Genomic DNA, 19035 nt, shown 5'->3' on the forward strand with positions numbered 1-19035 from the left:
ATAAGGCGCCCCGGACTCCTCCTTGCCTTTGCGGCTGCCGACTAGCAGGACCACCCCGCTGCACCTACACCGAGCAAAGCGCCCCCTCCAGCCCAGAGCAGCAGCAGCGCCGGGGCCCGGGCTGTGTCGTGTCCCAGGTTCTCCCTCCGTGCCCGCTTCCGCGCCCCACGCGCGGGCGCGATCTCCCTCCCCGCGCCGGGGCGGGAAGAGTTAAGGTCGCCGGGGGGCCTCCAGGGCCGGCGTGGGGAAATGGTGCCCAGTGGGCGCCAAGCGCCAGCAAGTGAGTCTTAGCCCAGGAGCCTGATCGCTCCCTCCGCGCCCCTGACCCCTTCCTGGCCCTCCTCCGGCGGGGGCAGCTGGCAGGGTAACTGCATGGACCGCCCCCTCCAAGGGTCCTTCCTCCGAGGCGGGGAGAGCGGGTGTAATACCAGCAGGAGCCCTGCAGCCTGTCCCGGCCCCGCGGGAGATGAAGGGCCTGGCGAGCCAGCGACGCAGAATAATGAGCTTCACTCGGGCCGTGTCAATTTCAAGCGTAATTCCTCCCTGGTTTAAGCCCTGCGCCGACTCCCTCCGAGTACAGCCAAAGAAGCAGGGGACCCCCTCCCCTGCGCCAGCCTGCTGGACATGGCGCCCACCGCCAGCACAGCACAGAATCATAAATCACAGGGCTGGAAGGGACCACAAGAGGTCATCCAGTCCAGCCCCTACTCCAAGCAGGGCCAACCCCAACTATGTCATCCCAGCCAGGACTATGTCAAGCCAGGACTTAAAAACCTTTAGGGATGGAGATCGCACCACCTCTCTGGGTAACGCATTTCAGTGCTTCCCCACCCTCCTGGTGAAATAGTTTTTCCTAATTTCCCACCTACAACTCCTCCTCTGTAACTTCAGACCATTGTCCCTTCTTCTGCCATCCGTTACCGCTGAAAACAGTTTCTCTCCATCCTTTTTGAGACCCGTTTCAGGAAGTTGAAGGCTGCTATTAAATCAACCCTTGGTCTTCTCCTCTGTAAACTAAACAAGCCCATATCCCTCAGCCTCTCCTCATAGGTCTTGTGCTCCAGCCACTTAATCATTTTCATTGCCCTCAGCTGAACCTGCTCCAGCACATCCACATCCTTTCCATACTTGGGGGCCCCCAAACTGGACACAATACTCCAGCTGTGGCCTCATGCACGGTGCCACCCGATAGCTGCCCTGTGTGCTGAGCTGTGCCATAGGCGGGGCAGCAGACACCCCTTTGGGGACAGATGAGTGCTTAAAACACCCTCTGCGCCTTAGAGAGGTGCATGTGAGGCTTGGCCTTGCCTCTGCACTGGTCCCCTGCTCTCTCGGGCTGTGCCAGTCAGAAAGCTGCAGTCTTTTTAAAAAAGAAAACACGTCCTCTTGGAGCTCTTCCCCGCTCAGGTCTCCTGTTCAGAGTGATAATCGCTTCCCTACGCTGGAGCAGAACTGCCTGTGAATCCACATCCATCAATGCAGCAGGCCCTCGCATTGAATTAACCAGTCACTACAGTCTTAATTACTTTGTCAAAGATGAAAAATAGTAATTGATTTTGGCCTCGATCCCTTCTCTCCCCCTACCCCCCCTTCCTCCTTACAGATAAGCAAATAAACCCAGAAACACCAGGAATCCTGGCTTGGACCCTCAGATAATAAAAAGGCAGGAGGAGGTTGGGAAACAGATACACCTGGAGGTTTACTCATGGGGCAGAGAATCTGTCCCCTTGCTTGAGAGAAAAGCAAAAGGGAAGGGATTTTGAATGTGTGTGAGACATATCATATATATAACATTAAAACATCACTAGATAACCCACCCTTAAAAAAGAGATGCAAGTGTAGACTTAGATGGATATTGGCATGTCCTGTAGATGTAAGAAGATTTTAAAATACAACTAAATCAGAAGAAACACATCTAAAAACCCACAGGAACCTTTTAAGTAAGTTCCAGTTTCCAAGCCAAATATCTCTGTTTCCTAGCCATCTGATTTTGGCTGAACTTTTCCATTATTGGTCTTAGCTTAAAAGATGGTGTTGGTGAGTGGGAAGAGGTGCCTGAAAGCACAAATGTTCAGCAAGATACATAATTTCCTAAGGCAACCCCTTTTCCCCACTTTTCATACAACTAGCAGCTGACATTTTTGCAACCCCTATAAACACAAAGCTGATTTCAGAAACTTAAAAACTCAGCTTTGTTTTGTAGCTCTCACTGAAGCAGAAAAACAGCTGAAGCCTGAAGAAAATCAAAGGAAGATTCTGCCCCCCCCCCCTCTTTTTTTTGGAGGGGGTAGCACACTTACTGCAGAAGGGAGAGATATTCAGCATGTTCAGAAAAAAGCATCTTGGAGATTCTCCAACCATTTACATTGCTTTCTCTGCCCCACCTTTAAACAAAAGGCAAAAAATATATTTTTCATATAATATACAGGATCAGAAATCATTTCTAACATCACAGTAAATTCCAACAGTGAAGTATTTTTAAGTTACTATTAAGTGCGTATTTTACCATTTCCTTCATTAAAACCAGAGCTAATATAATTGTTTTTTATTAAATTGATGAAACACAATCTATAAGAGGTGCAACCTGAAAAGAGAAAACTACACTTTGGAGTTTATTGTCTTGGAGGTGCTTGATTGCTCACTCTTCATGTTTCATTTAATGTTGGTTTCGTAGGGATGATTTATATGTTTATTTTAAAATTTAATTTTTCATTGTATAAGAATGTTCATTTTTCCCATGGTGAAGGGCACAGGGTCACAAGCATATACATACATTTGCTTCATTAGAGTAAACATGTATACATATGCATAGATCTGTGGTAGTAAGAGGAGTACGGGAGGTTATATTACCCACACTACCTAAGCAAGTTATGTGGGTCAGCTCAAATGAATATCAACAGAAAACCTGGGAAATGTCTCTCTCTAATATAAAAAAGCTCTTATTTCTCTCTCTTGAAGGGTGCAAGATGTCAGACCTGAAACCTGTCATTGGTCTAAAAACAAATAGTGCCCATCGTGGGCCTTCAGCTAATAATAATTTGCAGAAAAGCCTCCATATCTGGGAAAAACTGCAAGTAAACACATGGACTCATTTTTATATAAAAGAGAATGAATACAAGTGAGAACATGTCTTTAAAGCCACAAATATAAGACATTCAGCAGCTTAATTTTCTTTATCACCCACTGGTTATAGATTTGTATATTTCTGGATTCCACAAGATTTAAAACCCTGTTTATGGGTTAGATCCTGAAAGCTGCTTGACACATTCTCTCCCTCACAATCCAGTCCCACTTCTCCTCTCTTTTCAGGAACAAGCCTTACATTAATTTTGTAATGCCAAGGTACTCGAACTGTGCAATTGTCCACAAAAAGTCTGGATTTTTTAATGTAGAAGCCTCACCTTACCAGGTTAGGGGATATTTTACTCCTCTCAGGCCTAATAATTGCACCCTGATAATGAAGAGTCTGGCAAATCTTTAAAGCATTAATTTCTGTTGCCACTGTGAAATCCCTCATGCTCATTGTGCCGTTGATTTGCTTTAACCTGCGTAACTCAGTCGCAAGCACTTGCACATTCAGAGAACTAGGAAATCCAGCAGTCTGTACTGCAAAATGAAAGACTCCCTTTCAGGGAAATGTAACTCATCCAGGAGCAATAATGACATTCAGCAGAGGGGGGATCAGGTGGGAGCATCTGAAAGAGATTTCTGCACCATTGGTCAGGCATTCATGCTCCTAACAGCTATTTAACCCATACTTACATGTTTCTTCATTTGTCCAGACATTTCCCTTGACCACAGGGGAATTTCCACATCAAATAGAATATAAAATGGAATCAGAGTCTCTGACTTACTATGGGAAAATGTTACAGAGTAAGAAATCCAACAGATAAGAAGCACTTAGCACAAGACAACATTTATTTATAAATAGTATATCCAGTGCTTCAAGTACATTCCATTCATACATCCATTGTTATTAGGAGCCAGCCCCCGCACACTGAAGTCAATGAACACTTTTCCTTAGCTTCAGCGGGCACCTGACCTGGCCTCAGTGCATTCCCAAACACCACAAAAAACCTTTCCCATCGTTCCACATAACTATGTTCAACCATGAAGAGTCTAGTGGCCAGAAGTTCAGAAGGAAGACAGTAAAGTGTCTGTATCTGAACCTACAAGGAAGTGAGTTTTCCCAGTCAGCTGAGCTGTGAGAAAATCACATGTACAGTTTGGAAACATTGCATTATCCCTCACAAAGGTTTCAGTGAGTAACCAGCATGTTTTAATACCTTTACTTGGTTTTGACCCTGCAGACTGTCATCTGTAGCCATGTAAAATGAAGGCATATAGCTTCACCAAAGCACTAAAGGGATAAGCCAGCTTCAGCTGAAAATAATGGCAACTAATCCCTGCTTTTAAATTTCAACAAGACCAGAATCAGGACACGAAACATAACTACAGTAAACCCTCAATTCAACGGACCCCAATTTAAGGCACTTCTGAAATAAAGGACACTATCTGCGAGCCCAGTCCCCTTAATTAAATGCCAGTGACTCACCAGAGCCTCCAAGAGCCACCTCCAGGGCTACAGAAGCCACTGGAGTGGCTGGGACCACTGGGGCTGGAGGAGCTGCAGAGCTGAGCATGCTGAGGGCTGCGGGAGGTGGAAGGAGCCAGGCCTGCAGGAAGCTCCTCTCCCAGTAATTGGAAGAGGAAGATGGAGGTGTGAGGGGAAGAATGGGGAAGGAGGGGGATAGGGAAGATGGGGCGCAGAGGACAGGAGTGAGTGATGGGCTGGGAAGGTCAGTGCATTATCATAGGGTAGAACCGTTCGGATTTAACAGACTTTCAGCATTAATGGACACCCCTTTCCCCATTAGTCCAGTAAATTGAGGTTTTACTGTAGTTATGTTTGTTAATGCAGCTCCCTGATGGAATTTGGGCTCTTTAAATTCAGCTGCACACAACAAAAGCACCTTTTCTTTCTTTCCTCGTTTACTTTCGCAAGAGCATTCTCAGTTTAAATCAAAGCAGGGTTCACTTGCAACTTTCAGCCTTTACTTATTTATCATGTCCAAGGTATGTTAGTGTATTGGGCCAGTACAATACCATATAGTGATTGTGACCATGTGATACTAGTTTATGAACACAGATCACATGAGCAGGGAACAACCAGTGTGTAAAAGCAGCCTCACCTCTTTTCCTGAGGCCAAAGGGTGGTAGAGATCCAGCTACACCAGTAGGGGACTATCCCATGGTTAGGAATCTAGATGGGGCACTCAGCTGGTTTAGGGATCTGTTGTGCAGTCAAATCTAGCCCATGTCTTCCACTCATGCAAGCCGTAGCACTGAAGGGGCAAAATATAGGAGGAAAAGTTCAGACTGATCAATCTTTACGCACATTGAAAAAGTGAAACCAGATTATTTATATCAGACTCTGAGAATCTCCATGCTGGTCCAGGGAGGTGTTCTGTTTAAGACTTGACTGACAATTATACAGAGAAAGGAAGAGTGTGTCAGGAGCCTGCCAAGATCATATTTTAGATGGGCTTCCCCCAAAAAAGTTTGAATTTGATCTTTAACCTGCACTAATCAAAGATAATATCACCTAGAACTGGCAAAGTATCTTTAATCGCAGATTACCTGCACAACCTTAGGCAAAACAAAAAAGCAGTCCTGTAGCACTTTATAGCCTAACAAAAAGACTTATTAGATGATGAGCTGTCTGGACTAGGTCTGGCCTATGAAAGCTCATCACCTAATAAATCATTTTGTTGCCAGCCGTACCCCACATCCCAGCAGGTAAAATGCTGGTTGACAGAGATCTGTCAACAAAAGGTGGGTCTGGACACTCTCAGGGCAGGGGCTTCTGGTGTCAGAAAAGGCCTCCAGGGTACTGTGCAGGTGTCCCAGGGGACACTATATCCACAGCAGTCCATGCTCTTTGGTTCCTGCTGATGGCCCCTGTTAAAGCTGCAGGGAGCCCAGGAAACTGTAGCAGGAAGCTGAGAGCGTGGAAGCAGCAGGGTGGCAGGCTGCTATCCCCCAGGCCCTCACAGCCACACCACAGCTGAGAGCATCAGACATGGCTGAGCAGCAGGCACCCCATGACCCCTCCTCGGCCCTCAGAGGGAGCAGACTGAGGGGTCCCAGGATCCACCCTGGGGCACCAAGAGGTGGGCCCGCTCCTGGACAGGGGCCGAAGTCCAGGCCCTGTTGGTGATGGGGTGGAAGGAGGAGACTCTGCAGGACCCCAAAACCAAGGGCCAGAATGCAGCTGTATACAGCCAAATGGGCCACAGCCTTGGTCAAAGGGCCATACCCATCCCCTGCTCCACAGAGCAAGGACAGGCCAAATCAAGGTGCTCAGGTAGGGTTATGTGAAGGCCCGGGATGCTGCCCAATGCTGCAGGGCGGGACCCACCACCCACCTTTCTTACATAAGCTCCATGATATCCTGGGGTGGATGACACATCACTTCCAACTTGCACCATCGACATGGTACTGGAGGCCCCTCCACTGCAGTCAGAGCACCAGGAGGAAGAGGAGCAGGCCTCCAAGTCCCCAACTCCTACTGGAGCTGGAGGCAGACACAATTGCAGAGGCCAGCTACGCACTGGTCATCACTCTGGACACAGTCTTCACCACCCAGACCACATCCCGGGCATCACTGGAGCTGGATGGGAGTCAGGTGCAAATTGGGTGTGCTGAGAACATCACGCAGCTGGCTCAGGCAGGACCTTGCACTGTCATCCCTGCACATGGAACCATGTGCAAGGTAATGTGTGCAACCCAGGCCCAGCAGACAGCCCCTAGGCACAGGCACCAGCATCACAAGAGGCCAGATGAAGCCCATGCCCTGGGGCAAGGACAGGGGTGGCCCTGCAAGCACCTGCCATGGCTGGAAGCAGGCTAGCCACAAGGGCAATGGCCTGACGCCAGACACACCCAGGAGTTTGGCACCCAGTATGCAGACATGCCAGCAGGCAAGAGGCAGCACCTGCTCCCATGGACAGCTCTGTGAGCTGCAGGTGTGTGGGCACCTGGGAAGGCCAGGCTACTCCAGGTTCACCTACCACCGATGAGGGCCCATCTATGGCTGGTCACCCCCTCTAGGCCACTAGCCCATCCAGCAGATGTGAGAAAGGGGCACGCTGTGGTCAGCCCAGTTTCAGAGGCACCACAAACTCCATGTGCAGCGGGGCCTATTGTGCAGGCCACACATGGCTCTGCTCCTAGGACATTCCCATCCCTTGGCCCGTGCTGGAGGGGTTTGCGGCTCACAGTTGGAGGCAGGACCTCAAGGGATGCATTGCACAAATGATTCACTTTCTCTCCTCTTTGTCTTCCTTACAGCTAAACCTACACCATCCCAGGGCTTGGTGAGACCCACCTCACCACCAGGGTAAGCCAGCCCCACCCCACCACCAGGCCGAGCCCGCAGCTGGAGAGGCTGTCACCACATCCTAGAGGGCCTCTGGAGGGACCACAATGCTGCTCTCTGGAGGATGTCCAATCTCATGGAGCAGCGGGTGTGGGACAACAGGGAGTGGTGGTTGCAGGCCTGGGACCAACCCCAAGTCCTGCTTTGATGTCATCACCAGCATGTGGCAGAACATGAGGGCCCAGCTGCCCACAGCTGCTGTCCCCACCCCTGCCCACCAGCCAACTTACAGGCTTTTCTGGACTTTCTGCAGTGGCCAAGGGTCAAGCCCACCTTCCATGCTTCCCCACCCAGACCCCACTGCAGCCACTTCTACCTCCATATCACCCCCTGGTCTCAGCTCCATGGGCGCCCCAAACCCATGGCGGGTGGGGAATCCCAAGGTCAATGCCACTCAGGGTTCCACACCCCCTTGGGTACTCAGACCTCCACTCCCCCACATTTTGAGGCCCCCGAGTCCTGTCTCAAGACCCCCCCATCCAAGTTCTGATGACCCCCGACCCATCTCAAGTCCCCCCCCCACAGTAAATAGTTCACTGCACTGTTTGTAAATAATTGTTTATTACACCATTTCTTTTGCACGATTGTTTCTTTGGTTCAAAAGAACAGTTATTTCAGCACCACATCGACTTGGAAGGGGTTGGAGAGAGGGTAAAAGGGCAAAAGGAGGGGTTGTGGTGGGGACAGGGTAGGGCTGCTGAGGCGAGTATTGAAAAGTGTCTGGCTGGGGTCCAACAGGCTGTTGTGAGGCTTCGTAAGCCAGGCCATAAGGGGGTAGACCACATCCCCCAGGGTGCACAGTGCAATCTGAACATCCCTGACCACCAGCTCCCATGGGGAGACAAGTGTGCTCACTTCATCCTCCAGCACAGGCCAGAGTTGCGGAACACATGGGCATTGTGTGCCTGGCCCAACCACCTGACATAAATGGTTTTGAACTGGCCACAGTGGTTGATCAGCGCCTGCAGCACCAGTGAGAAGTATCCCTTTCAGTTTATATACCTGGCTGTGCTATGCTCTGGGGCACAGAGTGGGAAGTAGGTCTCATCGGTTGCTCCGATGCAGTTCATGAACTCCAGGGTGGTGAATCCAGCCAAAACTGCATCCATATCTCCCATACGGATGATGCTCCACAGAAGGGTGGTGTTGCTGACCGTCACAACCTGCAGTGGGAGAAGACTGAATATACCCATCAGGGACCGAGGGACGGAGTCCCGGGGTTCCAGGGGTCCTCAGCTCCTTTCCACCCTCCCCTCAACTTGCTGGGAACCCCCTGTGAGGCCTCACCCCAGCAGCAGGGCTGTGCAAGGATGGGAAGGCCTGGTCCCCTGCAGATGGGGCTTCCCTCACCGGCCCCCCCTTCAATTGGCACACCTCCGACCCTGCTTGCTGAGGATCCCCCTTTGGCGGGACACCTCCCCACCCCTGTACAGGGACTGCAGCCCAAGAGTGCCTTACCTCCATGAGGAGGGTCCAGACAGTGGACTTCTCCACACCAAACTGATTTTCCAACATGCAGTAGCTGTCGGCAGTGGCAAGCTCCCAGAGGGTGACTGTGACTCGCTTCCCCACAGGGATGGCAGGCTGCCACCAGATGCCCTGTGTCTGGAGGGCAGGGGGGTGAGCCAGGCACAGAGCTCCAGGAATGTGACCTTCCACATACAGGAGTGTTGGAGGCACTGCTCGTCATCCCACTGCCTCATGACCAGATGGTCCCACCAGTCTGAACTGGTGCGATGACTCCAGATCCTCCTGTGCACCTGGGTGGTGGTGGTGCAGGTGTGACCATCCGGCTTTCAGAGTTTTGAAGGGTGTCCTGTCTCAGTGTCCATGCTCCCATTTAGAAGGCAGATGGGACACGCCAGGTGCCAGGTTTCACAAATCTTTTAATCTCCAGTAGTGTGTATGCTGTAACAATAGCTTTGGCTCGGCCTGGAAGGTGACTTCTCCAAACAACATCAACCCCCACTTTTAAAAAAAATTATATATAAAAATTAATTTTTTTTTCTTACAAAGGGCTGCATGACATTTACTTTTCCTGAGGCAGTGTTTGCTTTGGGGCCCAAGCAAAGCTGAGGCCTTTTAACTCTTTTGAGAAATACAGAGTTGTGAAAGAGCTCGAAAAATAGTTTACAAGGGAACGGGTGATGCAAGGAGGAATTTCTGTTGGCTTTTCCCAGACACTGTCTCTTCTCAGCTTAAAGCTTTGTGTGAATTTACTCAGGCAAGCAAGTGCAGTTCACCTATAACAACTGAGTCCTGCTCCTCTCTCACATCCCATCCAATTTTCCAGCTGAATGGATTTTGGCTCCAGGATGTCCCATGTTGTGACAGAGGTCAATGTTATTAGGAGAGTCCATCCCTGCTCACTCCCGCCTTCTTTGCATAACTCATTAAAGGGCTTAATCAAAATTCAATTCTTTTTCACTGGTCGAGATTGATTGCTCTGTTTTGGGTAACTGAGTTTTGACTAGTGACCCCCCCCCATAGTTATTGCCATCATGAATACTTACAGGACCCAGAGCCCCACTCCTAGGGTAGCACACTCTCCACCAGGCTATCTTTCCTCTGTTAACCAGAAATTCCACCCACCCATGACAAGTTGTTCTGTCTCCTAAAGCTGGGGGCTTCATCTGATGCGAAATTCTAGGCAATTGCTGGCAAAAATGGACTGCAATGTACCTTGTTGTCAACAACTGGGCAAACAATTGCATGCTAGTTGATCAAGTGTGTTATATTTACACTCAGAACAGAGCATTGCTCAAACCTCGGATAGGCACCTCGCTTCTTACTGTATCATATAATACTGCACAGATGGTTAGTTAAAGCACCTGTCTGCAGTAGGGGAATTTTGCAGCATAAAATCCCTAATGGTATGACACAGTACAAAGAGAAGCATGCACCAGTGTGGTTTAGCTGGTGATGTCAGTTTGTAGCAAGTTCACATTAGGAGCTTGCAGTGATATAGACTTCGTTAATATAGACCATCCCCAAGGGCTTGATCCTTCCTTACCTTGTATTGTCATTTTCGTACCCACTTGGAGCCACCATATCAACACACTTCTCTAAGTGAACACTTGACAACCATTTTGTATAAGGGATCACCACAAGGTGTGAGGCAGTAGAGAAACAAGCCTAGGAAACCAGGCAAGTATTTTGGGCACCAAACTTCCTTAGGAACCTTTTGTGATTTTCAGAGCTGTCTAAATCTCACATGCAATGTGGGCATTTTAACAGCAATTCTGCCCATCAAATTAGAGGAAAGCAATTTGTGATGGAGGGGTGCGGCAGAGCTGGTTTATCGATTCATTGTGAAGAGGCAAATATATTCAGTAGAACACATTTGCTATCACTCCACACACATTTTCCACAGTAACTTATGAACAGTACCCAAGTGGAAAATAGAATTAACGTGTTGAGTAAGTTTTATTCCCCTTTAATTTGCTATAGCTCTCATTACGAGGCTTTTGTTTGGCTTTGGTTAATCTTTGCAAGAGCAGCAATGAAGTGTTGTAAAGCTGTACTTGATTGTTACATGGTATTATTGTTTTGATGGGTACGGCTGAAACCCACTTTTCATCAGCCAGGGCAGGCCCCAGAGCTGTGTAGAACACTGGAAGTATAAGCAGGAATCCAAAGCAACTAAGTCAAGCTCTTACTTCACAGGAAGAGTTCCCACATTGCTGTGGAACAAGGTCTAATTTCTGTTCTGAAAGGTGAGGGAACAGCTGAGTAAATCAGAGTTTAGTAGCCGTGAAACTGCAGTCTTCTCAATCATAGACTAGTGATTTACTGACAATATAGGCAGACTTTCAAATATCCTATTAAGAAGCCTTCCATCAGATCCAGGTAGACCACCGTAAGCAGTAAGATGACAGATCAGATTTTTTATTCCTGCACTGCAGATGCTGTCATGAGAGACTAATTACTGACAACTGTAAAAATGACAGAATGCTGTATCTAGTGAGTTCGTATTAGGCCAAACAGTCACAGAGCAGTTACAGTCTTAGTCACTTGGGCTTGCACTGATCTAGTGGGTGATGAGGTGAAAGGTTGTACTTCTCCAGTAGTCTCCTGGGAAATCCAGGTTCTCTAAACTTTGGTCATTTATTTTATATACTTTAGCTCCTTTATGCTGAGCCTTCCTCATATTGCCTGCTATATGTTCCTCACAACAAAGGCAAAACATATTTTTGACATGTTTAACCTCTCAGGGTCATTCTTTACTCTGCTCCTGATTTGCTCTGGCTGCCTTCCATACAGAAGAAATAAAGTATCATCCATTACACATTGTTTTGGGCAACTGGATGTCATGGTTTTAACCAGTGTCAGCGTTTGCTGATAGCTTTTCAGTGTTTTGTAATTTATACCATATAAGAAATCTTCAGTATATCTTTCAAGATTCTTTCATGGACCACAAACCCACACCGTGTTATGGCTAAAGCCCAGTGAATTACTCATGGTGAAGTGCTCTTTGGGAGGTAATTGAACTCTTAAAGTTGCCAACTCTCTAGTGGCAGAAAACCACACCCCCTCGCACTGACCATTGGCTAAGATCCTGCCCCCCCACTTACTCCATTCCCCCCATTGCTTACTCCCCTCCCTCACTCATTTCCACACAAATGTTAGTGCAGTTATCCTCATTACTCCAGTGAAAGGCGGAAGTATTCTCATGGTTACAGGGCTGGGACTGAGGTACTGATGCAGACTTCAGTACAGTTGAATTCAATTGCAGACAAGTACATATGTGCTCAGCTTTTAGCACATGCATAAATCTCTTGGTGTCATCTCCACACACAGAGTTTTCCAAGATTAGTCAGTGAATGACACAGATCATCTTTGGTGGAGCCAGGACTTGAATTCTGACCTCCTGCAGAGCAGCCCAGTGACTTAACCCCAGTGAACGTACGCACCGTGAAGTGCTGATATTTCCTCTTTGGGAGGTTAAACTGCCACTTTCAGTTGGCAACCCTAACTGCAGAAAACCAAATATCCTGGCACTGACCATTGGCTAGGATCCTGCCCCCCCTCCCCCGACACTTACTCCATTGCTGCCCCAACTCCCCATCACTCACTCTCCCCCTTACTCAGGGTTGGGAGGTGTGGGCTCTCGGATGAGGCCAGAAATTAGGGATTGGGGGCACAGGAGGGGAATCCAGCTGAGGGCTTGGTGTGGGAGGAGGTACAGGGTCCAGAAATGAGAGGTTCAAGGTGCAAGAGAGGGTTCTAGGCTGGGCATGCAAGTGGGTTCAGAGTTTGGGCTCCTGAACCTACCCACTACCACACCTACTGGCCTTTTAAGGGCCCAGCCAGCAATGCTGACTGAGCTCCTGGGGTCCCTGTTCTACTGGACACTCTACGGTCACCAATTTTCTACTCACACAAAACTCAACCCCCTTGCTCCATCCCTTCTCTAAGTACCCAGCTTTGCTCCCTCCACCTTCAACCTCTCCTCAGCACACAGTGGGGGATGGATGGGAAGGAAAGGTTCTGAGTGCAGGAGGAGGTTCCAGGCAGAAGCAGCGAGTTGGAATAGGAGAAGGGATGAGGTCTCCTGGTTTTGGGATGGGGCCAGGGATGAGGAGCTTAGGGCACAGGAGGCTCCAAGATGGAGCTGAGGGGTTTGGGGTGTGGGAGGAGTCTCTGGGCTGGGACAGGAGCTTGGGGTGCAGGGAGGTGAGCACAGGGCTAAGGATGAGGGGTGCAGGAAGGTACTTTGAGCTGGGGCCAAGGAGTTAGGAGTGTAGGAAGGGATCAGGGCTGGGGCAGGGGAGTTGAGGATGGAGGCTCCAGCTGATGGTTTTCTCAAGCAGCTCCCAGAAGCACCTGGTATGTCCCCCCTCCAGCTCCTATACAAAGGCATGTCCACACAGCTTTGCCTCATCTGTAGATGTTAGCTTTGCAGCTCCCATTGGCCAGTTTCCAGCAAATGGAAGCAGTGGAGTGGGGCCAGGGTGTGGAGTCTCCTGGCTGCCCCTGTGCACAGGAGTCATAGCAGAGACAAGTCAGTTGCTTCCAGAGAGCCACTTGGTGTGGAGACCATCAGAGAGCCTACCAGCCCTGCTATGCATTGCCACCAACCGGTAAATCAATAGACCCATCAGCTGTGCTTACTGGAGCTCCCAGGATCCCTTTTCAACCAGATGTTCCTGTTGAAAACTAGACACCTAGTAACTCTACTAATGGTTAGATTTATTGAGAGCAATGCTGACATTCTGCCTGGAATGCACAGTTGCCATCCAAAGTATTCAAGAAAAGCAAAGGAACTCCACCTCAGAATATCTCATAGCTCAATAGTGACAGAGAGATAGCTGTGTTAGTCTGTATTCAATCAAAACAAAAAAGCAGTCAAGTAGCACTTTAAAGACTAACAAAATAATTTATTAGGTGATGAGCTTTTGTGGGTCTGTCCCATGAAGGTTCATCACCTAATGCATTATTTTGTTAGTCTCTAAAGTGCTACTTGACTGCTTTATTTTCATAGCTCAATGGTTAGGATATTCATACAAGAAACAGCATATCCCAGTACAAAGTCTCTCTCATCGGAAAAGGGGGCAGAACTTGAACCAAGAATCCCTACATCACAGACAAATACCCTAAGGACTAGTTTGGAGAGAGGTTCTCCCATGACACTTTTGGATATGCTCTGTCCCAAATATTTTTATCTGAAGTGTCAATAGCTTTATAAGTTTAAACTTTAAGGCTATGTCTACACGACAGCCTAAATGTGAAATAAGCTACACAACTGGTGCTATGCAAACTGCATAGCTTATTTTGAGCCAATTTCCAAAAAAAGCTATTTCGGCGTGTAGCACTGTCTAAATACTGCGATGAAGTGCACAGGGATGTTGAAATAGCATGCCCGTTATTTCAAAAAATATTTTGAAATGACGGGCGTGTTGCATAGATGTTGGACAGTTATTTCAAGATACCACAATATCCCAAATAGCTTCCAATGTGTAGACATAGCCTAAGAGCCCCAATCAACAATAGAAACACCAGTCCCCACTGGTTGCCAAATCATCCTTTATTTGTGGAGAGACGTGCACTGTCAACCACTAACGCCTGTGCAGAAAGGCATAACAAGAGTTACACACCTACATTGTATCATCTGTGCATAAAGGGGCTTGGTTCTGTCACCTGGACACTTGCTGGTGTGCAAATAGACGTCACCGAATATTTGACCTCACATGTAGACAAATATAGGAAAGAGTATAGAAAAGAAAATGCAGCTATACTTACATGTTAAACCCTTACTACAAGAGTTATATTTACCCTGAGGCAACTACTGACCCTGAACAGTTTTAAGTGAATTTAATGTCAACAGAATTCAGGTTTTAGCTGGTAATTGGATATGTGACTTCTCAAATGGTTACAGTCCTGTCTCTTACATTAGGTGTGCAGTCATTTTCTACAATTTTTAAACTTTTACGAACAAAATCTCACTGGAATAATTTAGTCCATCTTGCTAATAAAGTGGTTAAAGCCCTGCAGACAACACTTTTACACAGAATTTTTTATTACATATATTCCTAGTGCTATTTGAAGAGTGATTCTGGGACAAAGGATTTTGATGAATGACTGTGACCTTACTTAGCTGGTGTTACTAATGGTGTTACAAAGCTGCTTCAGATGGGATCCTGAAATTTATTTCTAGAAATCAAATTTTACCACCAAATGGGTTTTCCATAATCTGGAAACTATTCACAGCTAGTGGGTATATTGGCCATTTCTTTCCCAAAGCTTTGGCTCTCATTGCTTGTAGATGAATTGGCTGCCCTGTGCATCCTTGTTTGGTCAAAGTGCCTCTGCTCTGCCCATCATTGTCCCCTATCAAGGTCCTTTAACAGAGATTTCACACACTTCTTGTCCAATCACCATCCTCATTCGAAAGTAAACCTCACAGTCCCAAGTGTCTGTTCCGAAGCATGCCTTACCTCAGGGTCCGGGTGACCAACAGGGTTGCTTCATCTAGTCTGTTTCTTTAGTGAGTTCTTGGAGGGTTCACCTGCAGTTATCCAGTTGACATCTCACTCACTTTACAGGCACCCAGATTAACATCTCAAAACAACTGCTTTGTCTGTCTTATAAGGCACCAGCTGCTTGTAGTTCCCTCCCTGCACCAGGTGCCTCCGGTTAGGTCAAGCTTGCTTCAGGCTTCAAGTGTCTTGCAGGCAGCTCCCCCACTCCCTTTGTTCTCACTCTTCCTCTCTATCTTTGCCTTATTACATTAATGGTCAGGGCTTTGGGCTCCCTCTACAACCTCCAACAGAAAGATAGTGAAACTGTTGTGTGGGACACTACCAACAATCTTTTCTTCAAGTGGAATTCAACCAGAGACATAAAACGTTGGCAGGGTGTTAAGAATCAAAACTGCAGGGAGCTTCAGGAACTATGAAACAGGTATGTTCATATGTGACAATTGGTAGATGATGTGCACGCTTTAAAATTCGGCTGATGAATAAAAAAATGACTTGCAATCTTGCTAGCAGCCTACCGGTGTGTTTGTAACTATATGCATGATCTTTCTGAATTACCCTTAGAGCTCAAGCTGAAGATCAAAAGCATTATTCTGTATCATAGGGACTGTCTCTCATTAAAGCAAACACCAGGCAATAAAATGAAAAGCAAGGGCACAGTAAGGTACGCATGGAGAAATCCTATTAGGGCCCCCAGCAGGGAGATCATTCAAAGACAGTTGCTAATGAAGGACCTGGAGCTGTATCCATGTTAATATCTGACTTCCCCTCTCCTTCCCCGGTAAACTAAGAGATCACTTTTGCAGTTTGGCTAAATAAGAGATCAAAAGCCATTCATGAGAACCACACACCAAAAACTTTAGCTTACCAGAAAAAGAGGAAAGGTCAGTTTGAAAATTGGGTTTCCTGTAGTTCATCATCCAAATGCAAGTCAGTAGTTGCAGGGGTTCAGCATCCTTGCAGCTCACTTATGGGTATGGCTTTAGGCACACAGTCTGATTGTGCTTTACAAAGCACACTGAGTCCTCATGTTCATCTGACGGGCTATGGCTAGTCATTAACCACTAAACAAGTGCAACAGACTGGCCTTGGTCTATATACCTTTTATAATAAATTACACCTGTGGGAAACTTGACGGCTGATGTAAATAACTCACTATCACTGGAAGCAGATGCAGTTTTTAGACTAGCTCTCCCTCAATAAAGGTAACCATTCTTGCACTCTGAAAGTGCTGCATACTCTCAGGAAAAGAGAAGTTACTCACCTGTAGTAACAATGGTTCTTCAAGATGTGTCCCCATGGGTGCTCCACAATAGGTGTAGGGCTCGCCCAGCGCCGCAGATCGGAAATCTTCCAGCAGTTTCTCCTGGATCGCGCATGTGCCGGTGCGCGCCGCCACCCTGCGTGCCCCCTGCCGCGTGCACGATCCGGTCCCCGCCAGTTCCTTGACCAACCGCCTCGGATGCTCCTGAAAAACACTAGACAGAGATCCGAAGCGGGGAGGATGGGTGGGTGGTGGAGCACCCACAGGGACACATCTCAAAGAACCATCGTTACTACAGGTGAGTAACTTCTCTTTCTTCTTCGAGTGGTCCCCGTGGGTGCTCCACAATAGGTGACTACCCAGCAGTAACCCAAGTAAGGAGGTGGGTAATCGGTTTATGTGCAGCTTGTCCCCGAGAGGACTGCTGTTGACAGATGGGTATCCTCTTGGAATACCCGAGGCAGGGCATAATGCTCGGCGAAGGTGTCATATGATAACCAGGTCGCCGCTCTACAGATGTCTGTTAATGCGATGCCCGTGAATAAGGCTGTTGACGCCGCCACCGCCCTGGTGGAGTGAGCCCTGGGCGGGGCCAGCAAAGGAGTCTTTCGAAGTTCGAAGCACATTGTTATACAGGGCACAATGTGCTTTGAGATTCTCCAGGAAGAGAGACCTTCTCCTTTTGACCCAGGAGCGAGAGAGACTAGAAGCCTGTCCGTTTTCCAGAAGGACTTAGTTCTGTCTGTGTAGAAAGCCAACGCCCTCCTCACATTTAGGAGAGGCAGGCGTGCCTCCTTGCCGGAGCTGTGAGGCTTCAGGTAAAACAAGGGTAAAACTATTGGCTCGTTAAGATTGGACTCCTGAGAGACTTTTTGGAACAAAGGCTGGGTGCAGCCTTAAGGTTACCGCCTCCTTTGAGAATACTGTGCAGTGCGGCGTTGCCATCACTGCCGCAAGCTCACTCACCCTGCGGGCTGACATAGTTGCAAGGAGGAAGGTTGTTTTTATCGTAAGGAGACGTATGGGAACTGTGGCTAATGGTTCAAAAGGTGGACCTGATAGCGTGCTGAGCACCAAGCCCAAATTCCACGATGGTGGAAGCGGTTTCCGAGGGGGTACAGGTTTACCAGCCCCTTCAAGAACCTGGTAATGATAGGATGGGCGAATACCATGGGCCCTTCCTCTGTATGCCGAAAAGGCTGATATAGCGGTGAGGTGGACCTTTAGCGAGGATAGAGAAAGCCCGCCTCTCTTGAGCTCCAATAAGTGTTCTAATATTACAGGTATAGGAATGTCAAGGGGAGCTAACTGCTTGGTGGAACACCAGGCTGTGAAACGAGTCCATTTGTGCTTGTAAGTCCTCCTGGTGGAGGTCCTTCGGCTACATTCCAGGACTTGTTGTGCTCCCTCCGTACGTGTGCTCTTTAAGGAGCTGAGCCATGAATTAGCCATGCTTGTAGGTGCAGACCTTATGGGTACGGGTGCACTATGGACCCTTGAGCACGCGTGAGTAAATCCGGCGCCACCGGTAGAGGGAGCGGTGGGCGGTCCGACATGCGCAGAAGCAAGGGAAACCATTGCTGCTGATCCCAAGCGGGACTATGAGTATCGTGCGAGCTCTCTCCCTTCTGGCTTTGTGCAAGACCTTGCGGATAAGCACTGCGGGGGAAACACGTAAAGTAGGGAGCCCTTCCATGAAAAACATGAATGCGTCCCGCAGGGACCCCCGCCCCACTCCTGCTCTGGATCAGTGCTGGGGACACTTTTTTTTTTTTTTTGTACTGGGTGGCAAACAGATCGATCTGGGGAAACCCCCATGTACGAAAAATGCGCTGTAGCAGATCAGAGTGGATCTGCCATTCGTGCGTGATTGCGAAGCGCCTGCTCAGCTGGTCTGCATTCACGTTGTGCGCGCCCGGCAAATATGAGGCTTTCAACGTTATGTTGTTGGCGATGCACCGATTCCACAACCGGAGTGCTTCCGCACATAGGGCACGGGATCGTGCTCCTCCTTATCGATTGACGTAGACCATAGTGGAGGTATTGTCGGTATTGAATCCCGACTGCTTTGCCATGCAGGTAATCTCGAAAATGTTTGCAGGCGTTGAACGCTGCTCTGAGCTCCAGTATGGATATGTGCAGTGTCTGTTCCGCAGGAGACCATAGCCCTTGCGTTACCTTGTCGCCGATGTGTGCTCCCCATCCCACGTGAGAGGCATCGGTAGTAAGAAAAATAGAAATTTGTGGTTGGTGAAAAGGCACCCCCACTAGCAGATTCTCGGGGTTTTCCCACCACACCAGGGATCTGCACACCTCTGTTGTGGGCGACACCACCCTGTGGACAGTGTGGG

The sequence above is a fragment of the Carettochelys insculpta genome, chromosome 6 (genome assembly GCF_033958435.1).
Source record: "Carettochelys insculpta isolate YL-2023 chromosome 6, ASM3395843v1, whole genome shotgun sequence".
Taxonomy (NCBI): Eukaryota; Metazoa; Chordata; order Testudines; family Carettochelyidae; genus Carettochelys; species Carettochelys insculpta.